At 42.0% G+C, this 20454-nt stretch overlaps 1 protein-coding gene across 1 annotated transcript in view; it reads right to left on the reverse strand.

Annotated features, from left to right (window-relative positions):
- LDLRAD4 (low density lipoprotein receptor class A domain containing 4) overlaps positions 1-20454 on the reverse strand; it is a 488264-nt gene that overhangs the window by 222719 nt on the left and 245091 nt on the right. The window lies entirely within an intron of this gene.

The following is a 20454-nucleotide window of genomic DNA, read 5'->3' on the forward strand; positions in this document are numbered from 1 at the left end:
CAGCCCACCATGGTGACAATTCAATAAGAATATATAGGGAGGAAGGTAAGCTTTAACCACTTACTGCCCCACTTACCTTGGGACGTTGTTTTGGGTGTGTTAGGAAGACTTTCGGCTTCACCCTTAGTCATTTCAAATTTTTATTTAGGTTATTTATTTTATATAGGCTAAGTACTATAAAATTTCCCAATTTAAATTTTTTTGTGCAACCTGGGATTAGGCCTTCTCAACGCTTTTCTCCTTTCTGGATGGAGTTAGACAATGGCAGGGCCTGCTGAGTTTGTTTTATCTGTTAACGTTGAGCTTATTAAGTATTTTTTTGGTATGTTTTTATTAGAAAAAAAAAATAATATAATATATATACACACCCAAATAGTCTCCTCTGCTCTTCTCAAGACCTCCTACTCTAAATCTCTCTCGTCTCCAGGATTTCTCCAGAAGCTCTCCCAACCCCTGGAACTCACTGCCTCCACTGGTCTGGCTATCCCCTACTCTTGCTACCTTCAGGTGATCCCTGAAAACTCATCTCTTCTTCAGGGAAGCCCATTATGTCTCCAACGAATCTCCTACCACTTCCATCAGCTCATTCCCCAGTTATAACCTTTTGTGCCACCTGCCCCACTCTATTAGATTGTAAGCTCTTTTGAGCAGGGCCCTCAATCCTCTTGTATTTTATTGTATTGTAAATGTATTGTCTGCTTTTATATTGTAAAGCGCTGGGTAAATTGTTGGCGCTATATAAATCCTGCATAATAACTCACAAAAGTGAGTACACCCCCCTCACATTTTTGTAAATATTTTATTATATCTTTTCATGTGACATCACTTTAAGTTGGACTGTATTACCATATTGATTTGCATATGTTGGAGCATATATATATATTCTTTGGATATGCCAATTACACACATTTCAGATCCTCAGAGTTCTTTGCCATGAGGTGACACGTTGAACTTCCAGTGACCAGTATGAGAGAGAGAGAGCAATGACACCAAATCTAATACACCTGCTCCCCATTCACACCTGAGACCTTGTAACAGTAAGGAGTCACATGTCACCGGAGAGGGAAAAGGGATAATGGACCCAATTTGGACATTTTCACTTAGGGGTGTACTGTTGCCAGCGGTTTAGACATTAATGGCTGTGTGTTGAGTTATTTTGCGGGGACAGCAAATTTACACTGTTCTACAAGCTGTCCACTCACTACATTGTAGCAAAGTGTAACTTCTTCAGTGTTGTCAAATGAAAAGATCTAATAAAATATTTACAAAAATATGAGGGGTGTACTCGCTTTTGTTAGATACTGTGTGTATACACATCCTTAGTCCAGTCAGTGTACAGTATATATTACAGTTTATTAAACCCTATGACAGAAGAAAAAAAAAAAAAAAAAAAAACACACAGCATGGGTTCTCCCCCCTCCCCCCAGGCCAACAAGCCCTTTGGGTCTGGTATCGATTTTATGGGGAACTACAAATTTTTTGAAAAAATTGGCATGACGGGAGTCCCCCTAAAATCCATACCAGATACCATCCCCCCATGTGAATGGGTATTCTACCCATTTAGCAAAAAAGCTAAAAACCACAAGAGACAGTTTGACAATATGGGAAAAAAAAAAAGCGCCCCGCGAAGTCCATCTTCAATCACGCTACCAAACATATGTAGAAGAATACATATCGGCCTAAACTGAGAAAAAAAAAAATGTTCATATATTTTTGGGGAATATTTATTATAGCAAAAAGTAAAATATTGCTTTTTTTTTCCAAAATTGTCACTGTTTACAGTGCAAGAAATAAAACAGCAGAGGTGATCAAATACCACCAAAAGAAAGCTCTATTTATGGGAAAAAAAGGACATAAATTTTCTTTGAGTGCAATGTCACACAATTGTTAAAGCGACGGTGCCATATCGCAAAAAGTGCTCTGGTCAGGAAGGGGGTAAATCCTTCTGGGGCTGAAGTGTAAGAAAAAGTGCTGGGGAGTACCGAGCTGGCCAGCAAGGAGTCCAGATCTAAATCCCATAAAGTAACTGTGGAGAGATCTCAAAACAGAAGTTGGAAAAGGTAACCCTTTTCAATCTGAGACCCCTGGAGCAGTTGGCGAAAGAAGAGTTGTCTAAAATCCCAGTAGGGAGGGGTAAGAAACTCAATGATGGTTACAAGTGATTGGTTTCAGTTAATTTTTTTCAAAGGGATGTGCTGTCAAATATTAAAGGGTGCCAATAATTTTGTCCAGTCCATTTTTGGCATTTTACATGGAATGTGTCAGATTTGTTTTTTGTTTCTTTTTTTTTTGACTCGTACAATACAAACAAAAGAAAAACACATGAGAATGCCTAAACATTTGTAATTGCAACAACTTAATGGGCGAAGTGATGCATTATTATTGACAGAAATGCAGGGGTGCCAATATTTTTCGCCATGACTATAGTAGGTATTCTGCAGATTGCTTTTGACCCATACTCCCTTTTTGCAAAAAAATAAAAATAAATTACCACCAGCCTCTCATCTCTTTTTTGGACGAAGACCAAATGATACCATCTATCAGAAGCAGCAGGCAGGGTATGCCTATCAAGCCAGAGGAACAGAGTTTGTTTAGGCACTGTCATGTTTTTTCACAATAAACTGTTTATATCAATCAGTGTTAGATGGCCCAACTTTAGAATTTAAGTACATATAAGAATATGCCAACGCTTTCATGACAATACAAAGATTTCTGAATGCATGCAAAGATATACATGAAACAAAATCATGAAGTATTACATTCCAGGAGATCTTCCACTATAGACTTACTGAATGCTCGCTAATGTGGCAATTAACATGGAAAAGGAAATCACTACATACTGTAATGCACTATGATTACATAAAACATACAGCATTGGCCTTTTCCTCCTCCCCAATCTTGGATAATTCACACGGCATGCAGTCTCCTCGCACACACTCACATTTTATAAATAGAATAATGTTATTTTCATCTGAGCCTCAGAAATAAGGGAAAGAAAAAAAAAAAAAAAAAAGAAGAAGATTGCAGTGTTTAAGGGGAAACATACTTGCAATACTTTGCAAAATCTCTCCAGATATCACAGAATAATTAGACTGTAGGGACTTTAAGAAATTAAACCCTTTCAATGTCCACCTATTTGAGAAAGCAAGAGGGCTGTATCTGATAGATAGAGACCTGCATGTAACCTATGGGTCCATGATATTTAAAGGAGTATGCTAGAGGTCTCTAATGAGGCTTTTCCACTTTTGCCATTTTGGGTAACAGTCTACGGCTGGATGAGTAGAAAGGCAACATAGTCTGAAGCCATTGGCAGCATGGTTTTACTAGGGTGCCTCACAGTCCCTTGCTTAAACTTTTTTTTCCTAGTCTTTGTAAAATATTAGGGATGAATATGGAGATGGGCTTTTTTCACTACATACATTTATTACTTTTACTACTAATCAAAGTGACTAGAGGGCACATGAAAAAAACCGAGGCCTTTGAAAGTCTCCAGATGCAGCAGTCATCAAGGAAAACAGTCCGACCATGTAATTTGTGCCAACAAAAATGCGTGAGCCCACAATACATTCAATAATTTTGGATGAATGTCTATTTACTTTAAATAGGTGCCAGCAACCTACAGCCCGTGGGCTGCACCTGGCCTGCTGCCACTAAATGTCCGGCCTGTCAGTGCACGCGATGAATTTACATGTACCTGGCCCATGGTCATTTTAACCCCTTCACAATGACCTGTACTGGGGTGATGGGTGCATGCTTTTTTTTTTTGAGCTGGTGGTTGACTTTCTTGGGATAACAACGAATGCAGCCAAGAAGCCGCTTGGTTATCTCAAGCGGTGCAAGGGGACGTCACTCCCCCCTCTCCAGTCCCACCGGGAGGCACGAGCGACTAGCTGGCACTTGCGCTGGCCGGAGACTTCGGCTGGCCATAATGGTCTCTGATCAGGTCTCAGATCTAGTAACCTGGAAGAGATGTCATGACATCACTTCCAGTTTAACCACTTAAGTCCCGGACCATTTTCCAGCTAAAGGACCAAGCTCCTTTTTGAGATTCGACACTGCTTCGCTTTAACCGACAATTGCGTGGTTCGTCACAGATCGTCTTTCCCTATAACAGGAAACACACGATCAGTGACAGCCTCAGTAGGAAGCATGAGGAGAGGTTTACACTTACCTCTCCTTGTTCTTCAGTGCCGTGACCCGATCGCCGCCGGGTCCCGTGGCCATGGAGCTCAGGACGGCTGGGCACTTAAAGGGCCACGTACAGGTACATGCTTTTGCCCAGCCGTGCCATTCTGCCAACGTACATCAGCGTGAGGAAGTCCTTAAACGGTTAAAGATTTCAATAAAAAAAATAAAATAAAAAATTATAGTATCAAAAACAGCCAAACTTGGCTTTAAATGCTTTTAAGGGGAAAGGAGGGATTTGGGGTCTTATAGACCCCAGATTCCTCCATAAAGAGTATATTCCTTCCGACAGTAATAAAAGTGATCAGAATTTTTCAAAGGAACAGTGTAAAAATAAAATGTGTAATAGAAAAAAAGAGGTCCAGAGCTGTGGGGCTGTGGAACGTAAAGGGGTCCAGAGGGGCAGGGGGGTGTGTAATATAAAGGGAGCCAGGATGTGTAAGGTTAGCTTCATCTATTAGCAGGTGAATACGACCCTCCATGCATTCACATACATTGAATCTGGCCCTTAAGCCGAAAAAAGGTTGCTGGCCCTTGCACTAAAGTAACTGCAGCTGAACTGAAGGTCAAAATTCAAATCCTTCCATTTCAGCATAAATCAGTGGTGGTCAACCTGGTAAATACCAGGTTACCCATTATACTAAAGGTCAGCACGTGGCATTAATAAACCAACATATTTCAGGCCCCCAGGCCAACCCCCCATGGACAATGTGCCTGGCTGCTAAGCTCATCACCCCATCCCTGCACTCAGTGCACTGATTGGCACTGGCAGAGGAGAGGGAGTTCCACACTGAGCCGATATTGACGCTTGCCAGAGCCGTTCAGTGTGAGAATCTGACATGTAAAGTAGCTTCATGCACAGAGAGATCAGTTGTCAAAATTCAGCGGTGATGTCGGGGGTGGGCCTGGTAATACTGACAGCATCTAATCCATTTTGTAAAGATCTGGGCAGTGCATCATTCTACCTATCTGCAAACAAAACACACAATACAGATTTCAATTCAGACTTAAAAATCTATTTAAAGATAGGCTACAAGGAAGACAAAAGAGCAAGTAAATCTTACAAAACATTCTAATAAAAAGCTCAAGGGATTCCTCAGTTTCAGATAAATAACTGGTAACAGCAGAATAATAAAGAGGTAAGGAAGAAGCAAGACTTTACTATTCACTGAGACCTCATGTTCCTATAAAATCAGAAAAACTTCAGGAAAGGGGGAGGGGGGTGTAATCTAATTATGTACAAAATATCAGTATTTAAATAGGCAGCCCAATGAACCCAGACTTGTAATATATATATACACACATACATATATATACATACACTTGTCAGACCATACCCTGCATATAAATGCAATAATCTGATTGTACATTCTCTGTAAAACCTCCCATCAGATAGTGGCAACTGTGAAGGAGGAAGTTGCGGCAAGGGAGTACTCTGAAGGTGAGTAACTGGGCCATGCCAACATCTGTACTGCTAAAAAGTATGTATTTTTTTTTTTTTTATTTCATGTAAAAAGGCATTTCCCGACAGGTTCCCTTTAATCTTGCTAGTTAAATTCATAGCAGTAATTACACGCCATGATAATGAAATATGTATAATTAAGGAGCCAGTGTCAAATGTTATATCTTGCTTGTAGGTCTTTAATCATGCCAAGTGCAGCTTTCCCATACCATGCATTCCACCTAATGTATTTTATCTCTGCAGAGTCTAGGGGCTTAGTGAGAATTACGATGGCTAAAGAAGGGCTATGCTGATAAATAATTTAATATATATCAAATGCATACATTCAGTGTCAGCTTTAGAATCAGTACTTTTTCCCCCTTTTAGGCTGTCTACACAGCTGGCTTCAGAATCAACACAGTAAATGGAACTTAAAGTGTAATGTACTGACATGAAGCATGGGAGCATTTAAACCACTAAGGAGTTATAAACCCTGTCAAGTTTTGTTTTTGCCATTTGTCCCATTTTGGAGATTTCTCTTCACAGCCGGTTATATAGCCAAAACAGGAAGTGAAAGCAAATCTCTCCAAAGTGAGAAAATCCCAGTATGTCACCAGAACTAGTGTCCCCACTGGAAGATTTCCCCTCTATTACTGCTCCAACATCAGTCCATAATCTGGGATTTTATTTTACTTTCGACGAGAACGGTAAACAAGACAAATTGGGAAGGGTAATCTCCCTAATCGAGACAGCAACAACTGGCAGGTGCTCTAATCCCTCTCCACTAACCAAAATTTATGTTCTTTGCACATTGGAGAATGGCTAATAAGCATGAGATCTGGGAAATTAGAAAATTACCTGGGAGTGTGTGACTATATAAAATGGGGAGTGATGATTAAAAGGAGAAGCATGGCCAATGCCATTTCAGCTATACGTCGCCTGTCAAAGGAGAGCACTTAATTCTGCACTCCTGTGACCCGTTTTCAATTGACAGCGGGCTAAAGTTTGCTGTTCAGTATCCACTCAGAAGCCCAGACAAATCTGCTCCAGATTAATTGAATAATTTTGAAACATGTAGAACATGTATGGGCAGTGCCTGTAGCATGTATTAGAACTTTGCAGGTTTTATTTATCACATTACATGTGCCTGTCCACGAGAAGGCATGTTTAGACCAGTCCAAGGCAGTGGCGGTGCGTCCATAAGGGCACATGGGCATCGCCCTCTCTCCAGCCACCCCTCTATCACCAATAGATTCATGCAATGCATGGCCGCCGCTGCCACCCCCTATTAGTGCCCCCGAATTACAGCAGGGGTATTTTTGAAGCACCTGATTAGAGCCACAGACTCTAATAGGCATCAAAAAAGGTAAAAAGTGAGTGCCATGCTTGGCTCTCACAATTCACTCAGCTGTGTTAGAAAAGCAAATGAATATTCACTTTCCTAACACTGAACCGCCTCTCGGTCAATTAGGTGCTCAGGTCTGCTACCAGTCATCTGATTGGCTGAAACAACAGGAGCTGTGATTGAACGCCTAGGTGTCCAATCATAGGAGAGGACGGGAGGAGCGGACAGAAGACATCAAGGACATTGAGGAAACCACTCACCGACGTCACCCGCTGTCCCATCGAGACAGGGTAAGTGCCGGGCAGACAGCGGGCAGGGTACACCGTGGCGGCTGCAATTTTTTTTAATTATTTTAGTTTCCTCCCCCCAAAAAATTTTTGAGCACCAGCCGCCACTGGCCCAAGGTGTCCCTTTTAAAAGAAATAAGAGGTAGGAATGTCAAGGAATACAATTTGGAGGGGTTGCTCACCACCTGGATTCCAAGGTATCCAAAGTGAGAAGATTCCCACTTGAAAGAAAAAGCCAATTCTGTACAAATGCCTCAGACAAGTTCAGGCTAAGTGCCTCCATCTTGTGATTATTTATTTTGAAGTTATAGAGCTGACCTCTCCAACTCTAGTAGCGTTAACATTCGGCCATTAGGACTGTAATGTCCAGGTGACTAAGAATAAAAAGCAGATCCCACATAAGCAGATCTTCTGACAGCCCAATCCTTACACAGTGGATATCTTCTTTACGTCTAACATAACATAGGCTCCAGTGTTAGGAAGAAATCCAAGGGTGACAGGGGCAACCCAGTCTCGTTCCACTTCTAAGAGAAAGGGAATGAAAATATTCCATTGGATTTACCCCTGTGCTTAGGGCAATTGGGAGAGTTAGCCAAATCACACTTTCACAGTAGGGCCCAGACCCTCAATGCAATGAATGAATTTCCGATCCACCCTGTCAAAGACCTTCTCCAAGTATGTGGCTAAGAGGAAAGTTAGACTGATCTCTGATAAGGCAGAGTGGATAACATTAAGCACACAAAGCGTGAATGAATGCTAAAAAAAAAAGTTGAGAGATCAGGCGCATAGCCAGGATTTTTGTGGACAATTTCAAGTGTTGATTGAGCAGAGAAATAAGCTTGTAGCTGGCACACTGAGTAGAGTCTTGTAGTGCTAAAACCCACACGCAAAGCATACACCTCCTGTAGTGGTATAGTATCTGAACAGATCAATATCTGATCAGATCTATACTAGCGTCCCCAGCAGTTTAGGGTTCCAAAAAAACGCATTGTTAGCGGGATCAGCCCAGATACCTGCTAGCACCTGCGTTTTGCCCCTCTGCCCAGCCCACCCAAGTGCAGTATCGATCGATCACTGTCACTTACAAAACACTAAACACATAACTGCCGCGTTCGCAGAGTCAGGCCTGATCCCTGTGATCGCTAACAGTTTTTTTTGGTAGCGTTTTATATTTAAGTCCTGAAGGCGGTGCTTGGTTTTCGGGGTCACGTACGTGACTGGCTCCCAAAAAGTCCCCCACATGTGGTATCCCCATACTCGGGAGAAGCAGCGGAATTTATTTTGGGGTGTAATTTCACTTATGCCCATAGCATGTGAGCAATATATCATTTAGTGACAACTTTGTGCAAAAAAAATAAATCATTTTTAATATTCCTGCAACTTGTGGCAAAATATAAAATATTTCATGGACTCAACATGCCTCTCAGTAAATATAATATAATTAAAAGCTGTGTAAATTCCAGAAAATGTACTCTAGTTTGTAGATGTTATAACTTTTGCGCAAACCAATAAATATACACTTATTGACTTTTTTTACTAAAGACATGTGGCTGAATACATTTTGGCCTAAATGTATGACTAAAACTGAGTTCATTTGATTTTTCTTATAACAAAAAGTAGAAAATATATATATTTTTTAAAATTTTCAGTCTTTTTTCCTTTTATATCATAAAAAAGAATCAAATATCAGGCAATCAAATACCATCAAAAGAAAGCTCTATTTGTGGGAAGAAAAGGACGCAAATTTTGTTTGGGTACAACATAGCATGACCGCGCAATTACCAGTTAAAGCAGTGCAGTGCGAAATTGTAAAAAGACCTCTGGTCCTTAGGCTGACAATTGGTCCGGGGCTGAAGTGGTTAAAGCTGCAAAGGCAGCTGTATAGGGGTATACAGCTGCCGATGTATGCTGGTGCTGAATGTGACAGCAGGGATATTTTTATGTGTCTGAGAGCACGCTCCAACCACCCCACATTTAACGCAGTTGTGGTGCAGAATTTTAGGGGTTAAAATAGGTGGAGTAGGTGACAATTCTTCCTCACTACCTGTGAGGCAATGGAATTTGTATATTCAGTGGCAGACTACTCAAACCAAAGTTTTACAGTGATTGTAAAGTCATTTTTTTCCTATAGAAATAATGTTACACTTAGCTGCTCTGTTGCAGTATATTTGCACAGCACAGCTCAGATCCTCCTCTTCTCTGGTCCCTCTCCTGTTCAGTGGCCCCCATAGCAACCAGCTTGCTATTGGGGCACCTGAGCCGAGTCACAGCTCCCTGTGTCAATTCAGACATGAAGCCCCGGCCCTCCCCCTCTCCCCTGATTGGCTAGCTTACTTTAACAGCAGCGGGAGCCAATGGCGCCATTGCTGTGTCTCAACCAATCAGGAAAGTGAATCTCGAATGGCTGAGACACTCCTGGACATCACTGGACAGAGAGGGAAGTGTTCTGCACACAGAAGGCTTTTTATCTTAATGCATTAAGATAAAAAAACCTTTGGCCCTTACAGCCCCTTTAAGAGGACATAGATGAAGAAGTTGGTCCCCTCCCCTCCTCCCCAGAAGAGTGGTGCCTTTCCCGTGACTGTCCCAACCATTTAGCCTGCTACTGTCCACCCGCACAATTAGCTTGATGGTGATTACACTGTTAGCACTGCCCTTTTTCCTGTCAGCCTGTAGCAGTAGATTTGGAGGAAACTTGCCCCCCCCCCCCCCCCAACACTGCAGCCACGGGAGCTGCCCCTCCTGCCCCCACCTTGTTCCAGCTCTGTTCTAGAGACCATGCTTTAGATTCCAGGAAGAGCTGAAATGGGACAAGGGATAAAAAAAAAAAAAAAAAAAAATACTGTTCGGCTGCCAAAACCCATTAGTGCCAACTAGGTCCTAGCAAGTAATAGTCTTATCAAAGTCTGCATTGCCAGCTAAATTGCATTGTATGGAACTAAGGCTGTGGATTACAGCTAATGCTCAGCACTGCAATATTACAGACAGGACTGAATCTTGAGGACCATAACTGTTTTTAGTAAGCCCCTTCAAGGATCGTGACTGATCTATGTCTTTTCTAAAGTGCTAAGGAATTTGTGCCATTACATTTTGCAGATTAATATGCCTTATTGTTGCCTCTGGTATATACATTTTTTGGTCTGAATATAGAGGAGACAAAAAAAAAAAAAAAAAATTTAACAACTGGCAATGTCAGAGTAGGGTCAGCCCTACTTTTAATACACCCTCATTTGACTGCATGTTTTGAGCACTTCAGGAACTTGTCCATTTTGCTCTTTTTGGATTCTTCTCCAGCAGCTCACCGACAGTCTTTTTTGGTCAAACCAGGATTGGACCCAACCATCACACGCCATAATTATATCATTTACGTATGATGGTGTTATAAATTCATGGGACTTTGCATATCTGCAGTAGCAGAATTTTATGTTTTATAGTGTTTTAGGTTGTTGAATTGTTCATATAGAGACTCTAGATATCAATATTTCTCTCAAGTGTCCAAGATCAATTTTTCTGCACTTTTTTTTATTTTCATTATGGCCTCAGACAGGTTCAATAGGCTTCAGTTCATTTTTAATAGTATGGATTTATTCAGTATTTCAAATATCAATGGCATTGCAACCAATAATAATTCACCCTCAGATAGTAATAGGTCTCCTTGAGATCCAAATGGGAAAGGCTTTCCTCCAATTACAGGCTGCCAAACAGTATGAAGATGCACAATGGTGGGACCTTGCATTTTTACAAAAATATCTGGAGTTAGGCCCCTTTCACACTGGGGTGGTGCGGCCGTCGGCGGTAAAACGCCGCTATTTTTAGCGGCGCTTTTCCGTTGTTTTAGCGGTGGTCTGCGGGCGCTAGCGGGGTGGTTTTAACCCCCGCTAGCGGCCGAAAAAGGGTTAAAACCGCCCGCAAAGCGCCACTGCAGCGGCGCTTTGCCGGCGGTATAGCAGCGCTGTCCCATTGATTTCAATGGTTAGGAGCAGTTTAGCAGAGGTGAATACACCGCTCCAAAGATGCGGCTAGCAGGACTTTTTTCACCGTCCTGCTAGTGCACCGCTGCAGTGTGAAAGCCCCTCGGGCTTTCACACTGGAGTGAAAGGGGCCAGTTTTTCAGGCGCTACACAGGCGCCTGAAAACCGCCCCAGTGTGAAAGGGGCCTTAGGGATTACCCCTATAGTTCTCCGTATTAAGAAGCAATGTAGCTTTCTAGACTAGGACCTCAAAAGAGTGGTACATGGTTTCCGAGTTTTGTACCACGAAATGGATTAAGATATTGGTTCAAAGAGAAAGGAAACTAAGGGCTGCAGAAATACAAGTGCTTGAGAAGACTGAGGGGGGGCTCAAGTCTTTAGTTCTTCCTGCCTCTTTTCAAAAAGGATGCAAGTTCAGGACAATAATGTAAAAAAATAAAATTAAAAAAAAAACAAAGAAATGATGAGGATGAATAAAAAAAATAAAAATAAAAATGGAAAGACATCACAGGTTATAAAACAGGTCACATCTTTGAGTGGAAACGTTCCACACAGGGTCTCCAGGATTATACAACACATAGCACACACACACACACACACACACACACACACACACGATGCCAACATCCATCAAGGTCTACCGTCGACCAAATAAACTGATCGTACTTTTGATAAAAAACAAAATAGAGATATAAATATAAATAAACAAAAATAAAAACACAAACGTCAAAATGATAAAACACATACAGGATTATAATTCCGGCATCACACAATCAGGGCAGATTCAGGATTCCATCCCCACTTTGGACAAGCCACAACCACCTATGTCACCCATCGTTTCATCCTTAAAGAGGAAGTAAACCCTGATGAGTTTACTTCCTCTTTCATTCCCTGCAAAGGTAAAGCATAATGGACTACTATGCATCCCATAGTAGTCCATGTGTCACTTACCTGACAGGAGCCAGCAAAGTCACCGCTGTCCCCTGTAGTCCGCCGCATCCATCTTCTCGGTGGGTCTTGCTGCTCCGCCGCTGTAGTTCGGCGAAGCCGCGATGACGTTACTCCCGTGCATGCGCACGGGAGCCGGCACTCGTGGCATATCGCCGTTGACCACAGCGCGCTCAGTGCACCTGCGCGCCGCTGTCTACGGCTCATGCGCCGTAGACAGCGGTGCCTGTCTTTCAGCAAATATCTCCTAAACCGTGTAGGTTTAGGAGTTATTTCTTGGACCTACAGGAAAGCCTTAATCTAGGCTTACCTGTAGGTCAAAGTGTGTTGTAAGGGTGTTGTAAGGGTTTACAACCACTTTAAGCAATGCTCTCTTACTCTTGGACCCAACAGCACCATTGCAGCGGCAACTTGACCTCATCCACCTTTGCTGTAGTTACATCGAATAACTACAGACTATCCAGGGATTTGGAGGTCTACATTAGAGAGGGTGCTCGACCTAGGAATAATGAGGTGCCCACTTTCCCTTTAACAACGAGACCAATGATATACCATCTGCCAATCAGAATTTTTTATTCCAGTCTCCAAAGGGAGCCTCACAACCAAAAGAAAAAGAAAGTTGGACAAAAAGGAAGACAGTCCATGATGAAACAAAGAATCTTAATAAAATTGTTTCCCCACATTGAAAAGACATGCTAAGAATGACAACTCGAGCCAGTGTGTTGAGATAATACCAAATCGGAAGGAAGGACTTAGACCCCTTTCACACCAAGGGCATTCTGCAGGCGCTGTAGCGTTAGAAATAGCGCCTGCAATCTGCCCTAAAACAGCTGCACCATTGTCTGTAGTGTGACAGCCTGAGGGCTTTCAAACTGCAGCGGTGCGCTGGCAGGACATCAAGAAAAGTCCTGCCAGCAACTTCTTTGGAGCGGTGTGTTTACCGCTCCTCCACCGCTGCTCCTCATTGAAATCAATGGGGCAGTGCTGTATTACCGCAGGCAAAACATCCGCTATTGGCGGCGGTTTTAACCCTTTCTCGGGCGCTAGCGGGGGAGTAAAAGCACCCCACTAGCGGCCGAAATGTGCCACAAATCCGAAGGGTAAAATATAGGGGGTGCTATAAGTAGCCGGTAGTAAAAAGTTTTTATTTTTTTATTAAGTATCCTCTCTTTCCAAGCTGCTTCAATTAGCGTAACGAGTTCCGACTGATAAAAGGAAAGGATCAGAAGAAAGTTTCAAATGCATGTTATCAGCCAAAAGCTGATGGGCCTCCTTGAGGTAGTCTGATTTGTTTTAAACCACAAGGCTGCCCCCTTTCTCTGCCTGTTTGACAATTATGTCTTTATTTCCGGTGAGGTCTTTAAGGGCTAAGCGCTCAGGTGCACTTAGGCTTGATTTACACTAACGCATTTTTTGATGCATTTTGCAGAAATGCCGGGAAATTTTTTAACATGGGTTCCTATGGAACATGTTCACATCAATGCATTTTTTTGCCACTGCCTTTTTGGAAAGGGTCAGGGACTTTTTTCATGCAAAATGCAGCGTTTTGCATGTAATAGAGGTCAATGGACCTGCATCAAAAATGCAAGTGCAGCGTTTTTTTTTTTTTCACTATATATAGCTGGTTGCTATCGCAATCGCAGCAAAATCGTGTGTCCAAAAAAACGCTTCAAGCACCGCAAAAAGCACTGCAAAAACGCTCAAAAGCAACATGCATAGATGCGAATCGAGCCTTAGAGTGGCAGAACTGTCTACCTGAAGTGTTGAACAATTTCACAAAATCCCCATTGACTGCCTGATAGAATGTCTGTCTCTGTGTGGACCTTTGGATTGTGTGGGGTTAAATGTGGATGGGGGTTTGAACGCAATGTGTCGAATTTCAGGGTCCAGGAAAGGTTCCTGTGACTGGCTCACTGTTGCCTTCTGCCCACAAATCCTCTATGATGTGCAAAATATCATTCTCGGATTGAGTTAAGGTTAAGACCCCTTTCACACCACGCCGCCCATAGCGTCGGCTGTAAAACGCCGCTAAAAATAGCGGCGTTTTACAGCCGACGCTATGGGCGGCGTGGTGTGAAAGGGGTCTTAACCTTAACTCAATCCGAGAATGATATTTTGCACATCATAGAGGATTTGTGGGCAGAAGGCAACAGTGAGCCAGTCACAGGAACCTTTCCTGGACCCTGAAATTCGACACATTGCGTTCAAACCCCCATCCACATTTAACCCCACACAATCCAAAGGTCCACACAGAGACAGACATTCTATCAGGCAGTCAATGGGGATTTTGTGAAATTGTTCAACACTTCAGGTAGACAGTTCTGCCACTCTAAGGCTCGATTCGCATCTATGCATGTTGCTTTTGAGCGTTTTTGCAGTGCTTTTTGCGGTGCTTGAAGCGTTTTTTTGGACACACGATTTTGCTGCGATTGCGATAGCAACCAGCTATATATAGTGAAAAAAAAAAAAAACGCTGCAATTGCATTTTTGATGCAGGTCCATTGACCTCTATTACATGCAAAATGCTGCATTTTGCATGAAAAAAGTCCCTGACCCTTTCCAAAAAGGCAGTGGCAAAAAAATGCATTGATGTGAACATGTTCCATAGGAACCCATGTTAAAAAATTTCCCGGCATTTCTGCAAAATGCATCAAAAAATGCGTTAGTGTAAATCAAGCCTAAGTGCACCTGAGCGCTTAGCCCTTAAAGACCTCACCAGAAATAAAGACATAATTGTCAAACAGGCAGAGAAAGGGGGCAGCCTTGTGGTTTAAAACAAATCAGACTACCTCAAGGAGGCCCATCAGCTTTTGGCTGATAACATGCATTTGAAACTTTCTTCTGATCCTTTCCGGTTATCAGTCGGAACTCGTTACGCTAATTGAAGCAGCTTGGAAAGAGAGGATACTTAATAAAAAAATAAAAACTTTTTACTACCGGCTACTTATAGCACCCCCCATTTTTATCCCCGCCAAGGCCCACAAAGTTTTAGTTGATCCCCCTGGCAAACCTGGCAGTGTTTCATCAGTGGCCTATCAGTCTACATAGATTTTCTGCTTTGGCCCATGGTTTGTCAAATTTCTTCTTACATTAGGGATTCTAGTCCGGTTATCGATATTCTAAAAGAATATTCCTGGCAGGAGGGCTATATGTGGCTTCTTTGGACGTTACGTCACTACATCCATCCATACCTCACGAGGTCGGACTTGCGGTCATCCAATATTTCCTCATGAAGAGTGGAGAGCTAAATTCCATACAGTCCAAGTTTGTTTTGGATAGTATAGATTTTTGTTTACGGCACAACCTTTTTGGACCAATTTTACCTCAAACAGAAAGGGAACGCTATGGGAGCAAATTTTGCCCCAGTTTATGCCAACCTTACCATGGGTTATTGGGAGGATGTCATGTCTGGGCCAACAATCCCTATTTGGAGCATATTGTCTTCTACAGACAGTACATTGATGACTTCCTGCTCATTTGGAGTGGCGGCCCAGATCTGTTCTCCTCTGTTTCCATTGCAATACTAACGCACTGGGAATATCCTTTCCACATGTTAGACCCAATGGAGTTGGCGTTTCTGTACTTTGTTCTAGCTCAGGACCAGCATACCATCACCTGTAATGACACCAAACCCACCAGTGGCAACTCCCATTTACATTATGATAGTTGCCACCACCCAACCTGGAAAAATAACATTAAAAATGGGCAGATTCATAGATTAAGGAGACACTGCACAAGAGTGGAAAACTACAAAATTACAAGGCAAAAATATGCTTAAAAAGTTTGTGGAAAAGGGAGACCTAGTCCGATATGCCTCTCTCTCACACCAATAAACCACCAAAAAATAATTATACTAAAGATATGGAAAACACTGTTAGATTTGTTGCTACGTTTAACACTAGATATAGAACTATCTCAAAAATTATCCAGATACATTATAACAATCCAAAGCTGGATCAACGTTTGGACCCTTGTCTACCTCCTAAACCACAAATTACTTTTAGGAAAGCATGCGCCATTAAAAACATTGCCCCCAGCAAGTTAGAAAAACCCAATAGACCCATTTCGGACATCAGGATATATTTTGACAGTAGAACACGCATTTTTAAATGCTGGAAAAGAGGCTGCCTCACACGTCAATCGATACCTCGTGGCTGTTCTAAAGATTGTTACAAACCAAGGTACCTCTTTCCAAATCAGGCAGTTTATCACTTGCTGAACAGAATTTGTCATTTATAGCCTGTGGTGTCCATGTAATTAACTATACGTTGGCCATACGATATGTACCCTTTGTACGAGAGTGGGTGAACACCGCAGATTCATTAAAAAGGGCCTTGACAATCAGTGTCCTACGCATTCCTCCAGGCACAGACTTTTGATCCTGGAGGTTTTGGCAATTGAGTGCATCTCCAAGGGAATGAGAACAAAAGGTTTTCTCTTCTGTGCACTAGAAACCCTTTGGATCCATCTCCTGGGTTCTCTCATGCCAGGGGGCCTCAACGAGGAACTTGACATTCACAGTGTTATGCGATTCCCCCTTAGGTTCTTATGTTCATATTTATTAAAGCAATGAGCAATACACCAAACATTTGTCTTACCTACACTTTTAGTTACTATGGTTTTTCAAGATGTAACATCTGTTTTCATTTTTATTTACATGTTATTTTTCACAATTACAATTTAGTTACTACTATTACTTTCAACACTCAGTAGGCATTATGGTGCTTATGTGTAGGTCAAGCAGTAGTTTTTTCATGTACTTGACAGCAGGTTTTTATGTATTCTACTGGCTTGTGTACAATATGGGTTAACAGTACTTGGGTTTCTCCACCCTCTCCCATCACTTAATTTCAGTCCTCTCTAAAAATTTCCATAGCTTTGACAAAGCGCAGGGGTGTGAAACATGTCAGCTACGGTAACTCTCTAGCTTGCCGTCCACCACTATTCACAGGGTTCCGGCTTCCAGAGTAGTGCTTTGTTTCAGCAGTCATACTCTGCATTCCCAGCCTCATTCACCAGTGGCGACGGACACATCGCACTCCCCACAGCCTGACGCTGTGTCTGTGGATCATTGAGGCAAGGGCAAAACATCACCGCTCCCTGCTAACCTTTAGACCTGCAGTGTCTGATAGTTTGTCTGCAGGAAGAGGCTTCACCATTCCACTCCCTCCGATCGGCGCTTGAATGCCTTCCATACATCCTAGGACAGGGATATGCAATTAGCGGACCTCCAGCTGTTGCAAAACTACAAGTCCCATCATGCCTCTGCCTCTGGGTGTCATGCTTGTGGCTCTCAGAGTCTTGCTATGCCTCATGGGACTTGTAGTTCTGCAACAGCTGGAGATCCGCTAATTGCATATCCCTGTCCTAGGAAGAACGTGGTCCACAATTAACCAGCTGAACCTCCCAAGAACAGTTAACCCCTTCTTATCAAGACATCCTCATGGTGTAACCATTTTTTTTAAATCATTTTATTAATACATAGCTATATGCTTATTTTTTATTGTAATCTGCACCAGCATCTAACAGTTCTGTATATAATGCTTGATAACAGTTCAAGTATAATAAACAATTTGAATCCAATGTGCATATGTTTTCATGCATACATACTTTTTCATATACATCTGACTTTTACCCACAGAGCGCTGCTTTTTTTGTTTTTTACCTCTGGAAAGCCTGACTGGAAAACTCCTAGTATGTTGCCAAGAGAAATCTACCAGTTACCATCCACCTTCACCATAACGGGAGCGAGCTCTTTCGCTTATCGTAAACCTCTTCACATGCATGCTCCACCCGATACAGTAGCTTAGAGTTCAGTGTTTGTGATAGTGAAAGTGAACAGTGAACAGCAACATCTAGCCTCACTTGGCAACGTCCTTAGCAACGTCCTGTGAGTTGTCTAGTCAGGTTTCATGAGATGCGTAAAAGGCCGACACCTATAATAAAGGGAATTATTCAATTTTGGTCAACGCTGCACAGTTTATCTGCATAGGCATTTTTCGGTAAACTAACCCTTTAAAGAAGGCCTAGTTAAAGCTCACACATTTCTAGCAGCCAGCTTTAAAAACCTAAGGGCCAGAACTATGCAGCTTACCTGACCGCCTGCTCCCCCCCCCCCCCCCCCCCTCCAACACCTATTTGGCAGCCCTGGTCTGTACATGCAACATGTCAGTTTATAAAAGTATTACATGGCAATTGAATTAAAGAGGAAAAATTATACAGGGAGAGAAAGTACAGAGTAGAGGTCGACCGATATGGATTTTTCTCTGGCCGATGCCGATGCCGATATTTAGAAATCATGGCGGCCGATTGCCGATATATGATGCCGATTTTTTTGGGCCGATATGTTAGGCCGATTTTATTTTATTTATTTATTTATTTTTAATCCCCCTTGATCTAACACACCTTTCCCACTGTGGCGTTTTAAGGCGCTTTTGGGCTAAAAATAGCGCCTGTAAAGTGCCTGCAAAATGGCTCCCCTGCAGTCTGTGTGAAAGACAGAGCAGCACGTTTGGAGTGGTGTATACCGCTCCTCCACCACTCCTGCCCATTGATATGAATGGGCACCACTGCCGAAGCGCATGCAATGCGATTTGGCAGCAGTGCTTCATGGGCGCATTTAACCTCTTCCTTGGCCGCTAGCTGGGTTATATGTGCCCCACTAGCAGCCAAATAGCACCGCTAAAATGATGGTAAAGAGCCGCTAAAACTTGCGTTTTACCATCAACGCCTGCCCGCTCCAGTGTGAAAGCAGTCTTCATAAGTGATACAGAAAATTTCTTACAGTTAAACATTTATTAAACAAAACAAACCTCCAATCAGTTTACTTGTATGTATGATTTAGATATATATATATATATATATATATATATATATATATATATATTAAATAAAAACAGGTAGTCAAAACTTTTGGACAAAAAAAAAATGGGCTAAGTTTACTGTTTTTATTTTATTTTTATTTTTTAAATGGTGTATTTTTTTCCCCAAAAAATGCATTTGAAAGACCTCTGTGCAAATGCCGTGTGACATAAAATATTGCAACAACCGCTATTTTATTCCCTAGGATCTCTGCTAAAAAAATATATATCATTTTTGGGGGGTCTAAGTGATTTTCTGGCAGAAAATACAGGATTTTTACTTGTAAGCAACAAGTGTCAGAAAAGATTTAGTCTTTAAATGGTTAAACTGAGAACTTCTACACACAGAGATGACTTAATTCATTCAAGTGTAAACATTGTATCATTTAGTTCTTTTCTTGGCAGCCAGCCCAGAGTGGAGGAAAGGGTTGCTATGACGACTCAGTCAACTTAGACTGACTTCTATACAGAAATCATTTCAAAGTCCCGCTGTAGTTCTAAATCGGCTTTTTATCAGCACAAATCGGCCGATGCCGATTATTTAAAAAACGGCAAATATCGGCCGATATATCGGCCGGCCGATATATCGGTCGACCTCTAGTACAGAGGATGCCAAATTTGACCTTCTGGAAGTTTTAGTTGCCTGACTGTCTCCTGCTTTAGTATTTTGATTAACATGAAACAAGTATGCCAATCTTAAAAGTCAGAGTGAAGCGTCCTTTCCATTTCAACAAGTCCTTTGATAAAACTGCATCTCTCTGAATTTTAGAGCACATAAATCTTCAATTTTTTCTACAAATTATGCTTCATGTGTATACTGACTCCGAAATTTACCTAAAGTGGTTGTAAACCTCCGATAGTGTACTTTTACCCATAGGTAAGCCTAGAATAAGGCTTACCTATAGGTAGTGGAAATCTTCTGTTGGTCTGGTTACCCAATTTAAAGATGTATTTTTTAGTGGCCTGCTTTTCCCAAAAAGGTCAATGGAACAACCCCAATACTAATGTCCCCTGGGCTAGATTTCAAGCCTGCTCTATCCACACCTATCTCTTAGGTATTTTAAGGTCAATCTCCATTTCCAACCATAGCTTCACCGCTTTCAACACCTTCCTTGCTCACTCACGATCCCTTTGGACCCATTACAAATCTAAATGCAGCCTGGTATCCCCTTTGTTGCCCCAGGTTAATCCTTTCTAGGGGACTCCACTTAAAATCCTGCCTTTACTTCCTCAGAGAGCTTTTCATGGTGGCATACCAACTCTTATCACCTCCAAATAGGAGGAACATTCGCGACTTTTGAGCTTCTACACACAAATTCTAAAAACCAAGATTTCTACCATTACTTTCAGATTAGAAAATATACCACCCACTATGGCCCCTCTCCAATTCCATTTTTGAAAGGCTTTGCGGTGCCGC

The sequence above is a fragment of the Lithobates pipiens genome, unplaced genomic scaffold, assembly GCF_037356315.1.
Source record: "Lithobates pipiens isolate NorthernLeopardFrog02 unplaced genomic scaffold, aLitPip1_a1.2 Scaffold_19, whole genome shotgun sequence".
NCBI classification, from domain to species: Eukaryota; Metazoa; Chordata; class Amphibia; order Anura; family Ranidae; genus Lithobates; species Lithobates pipiens.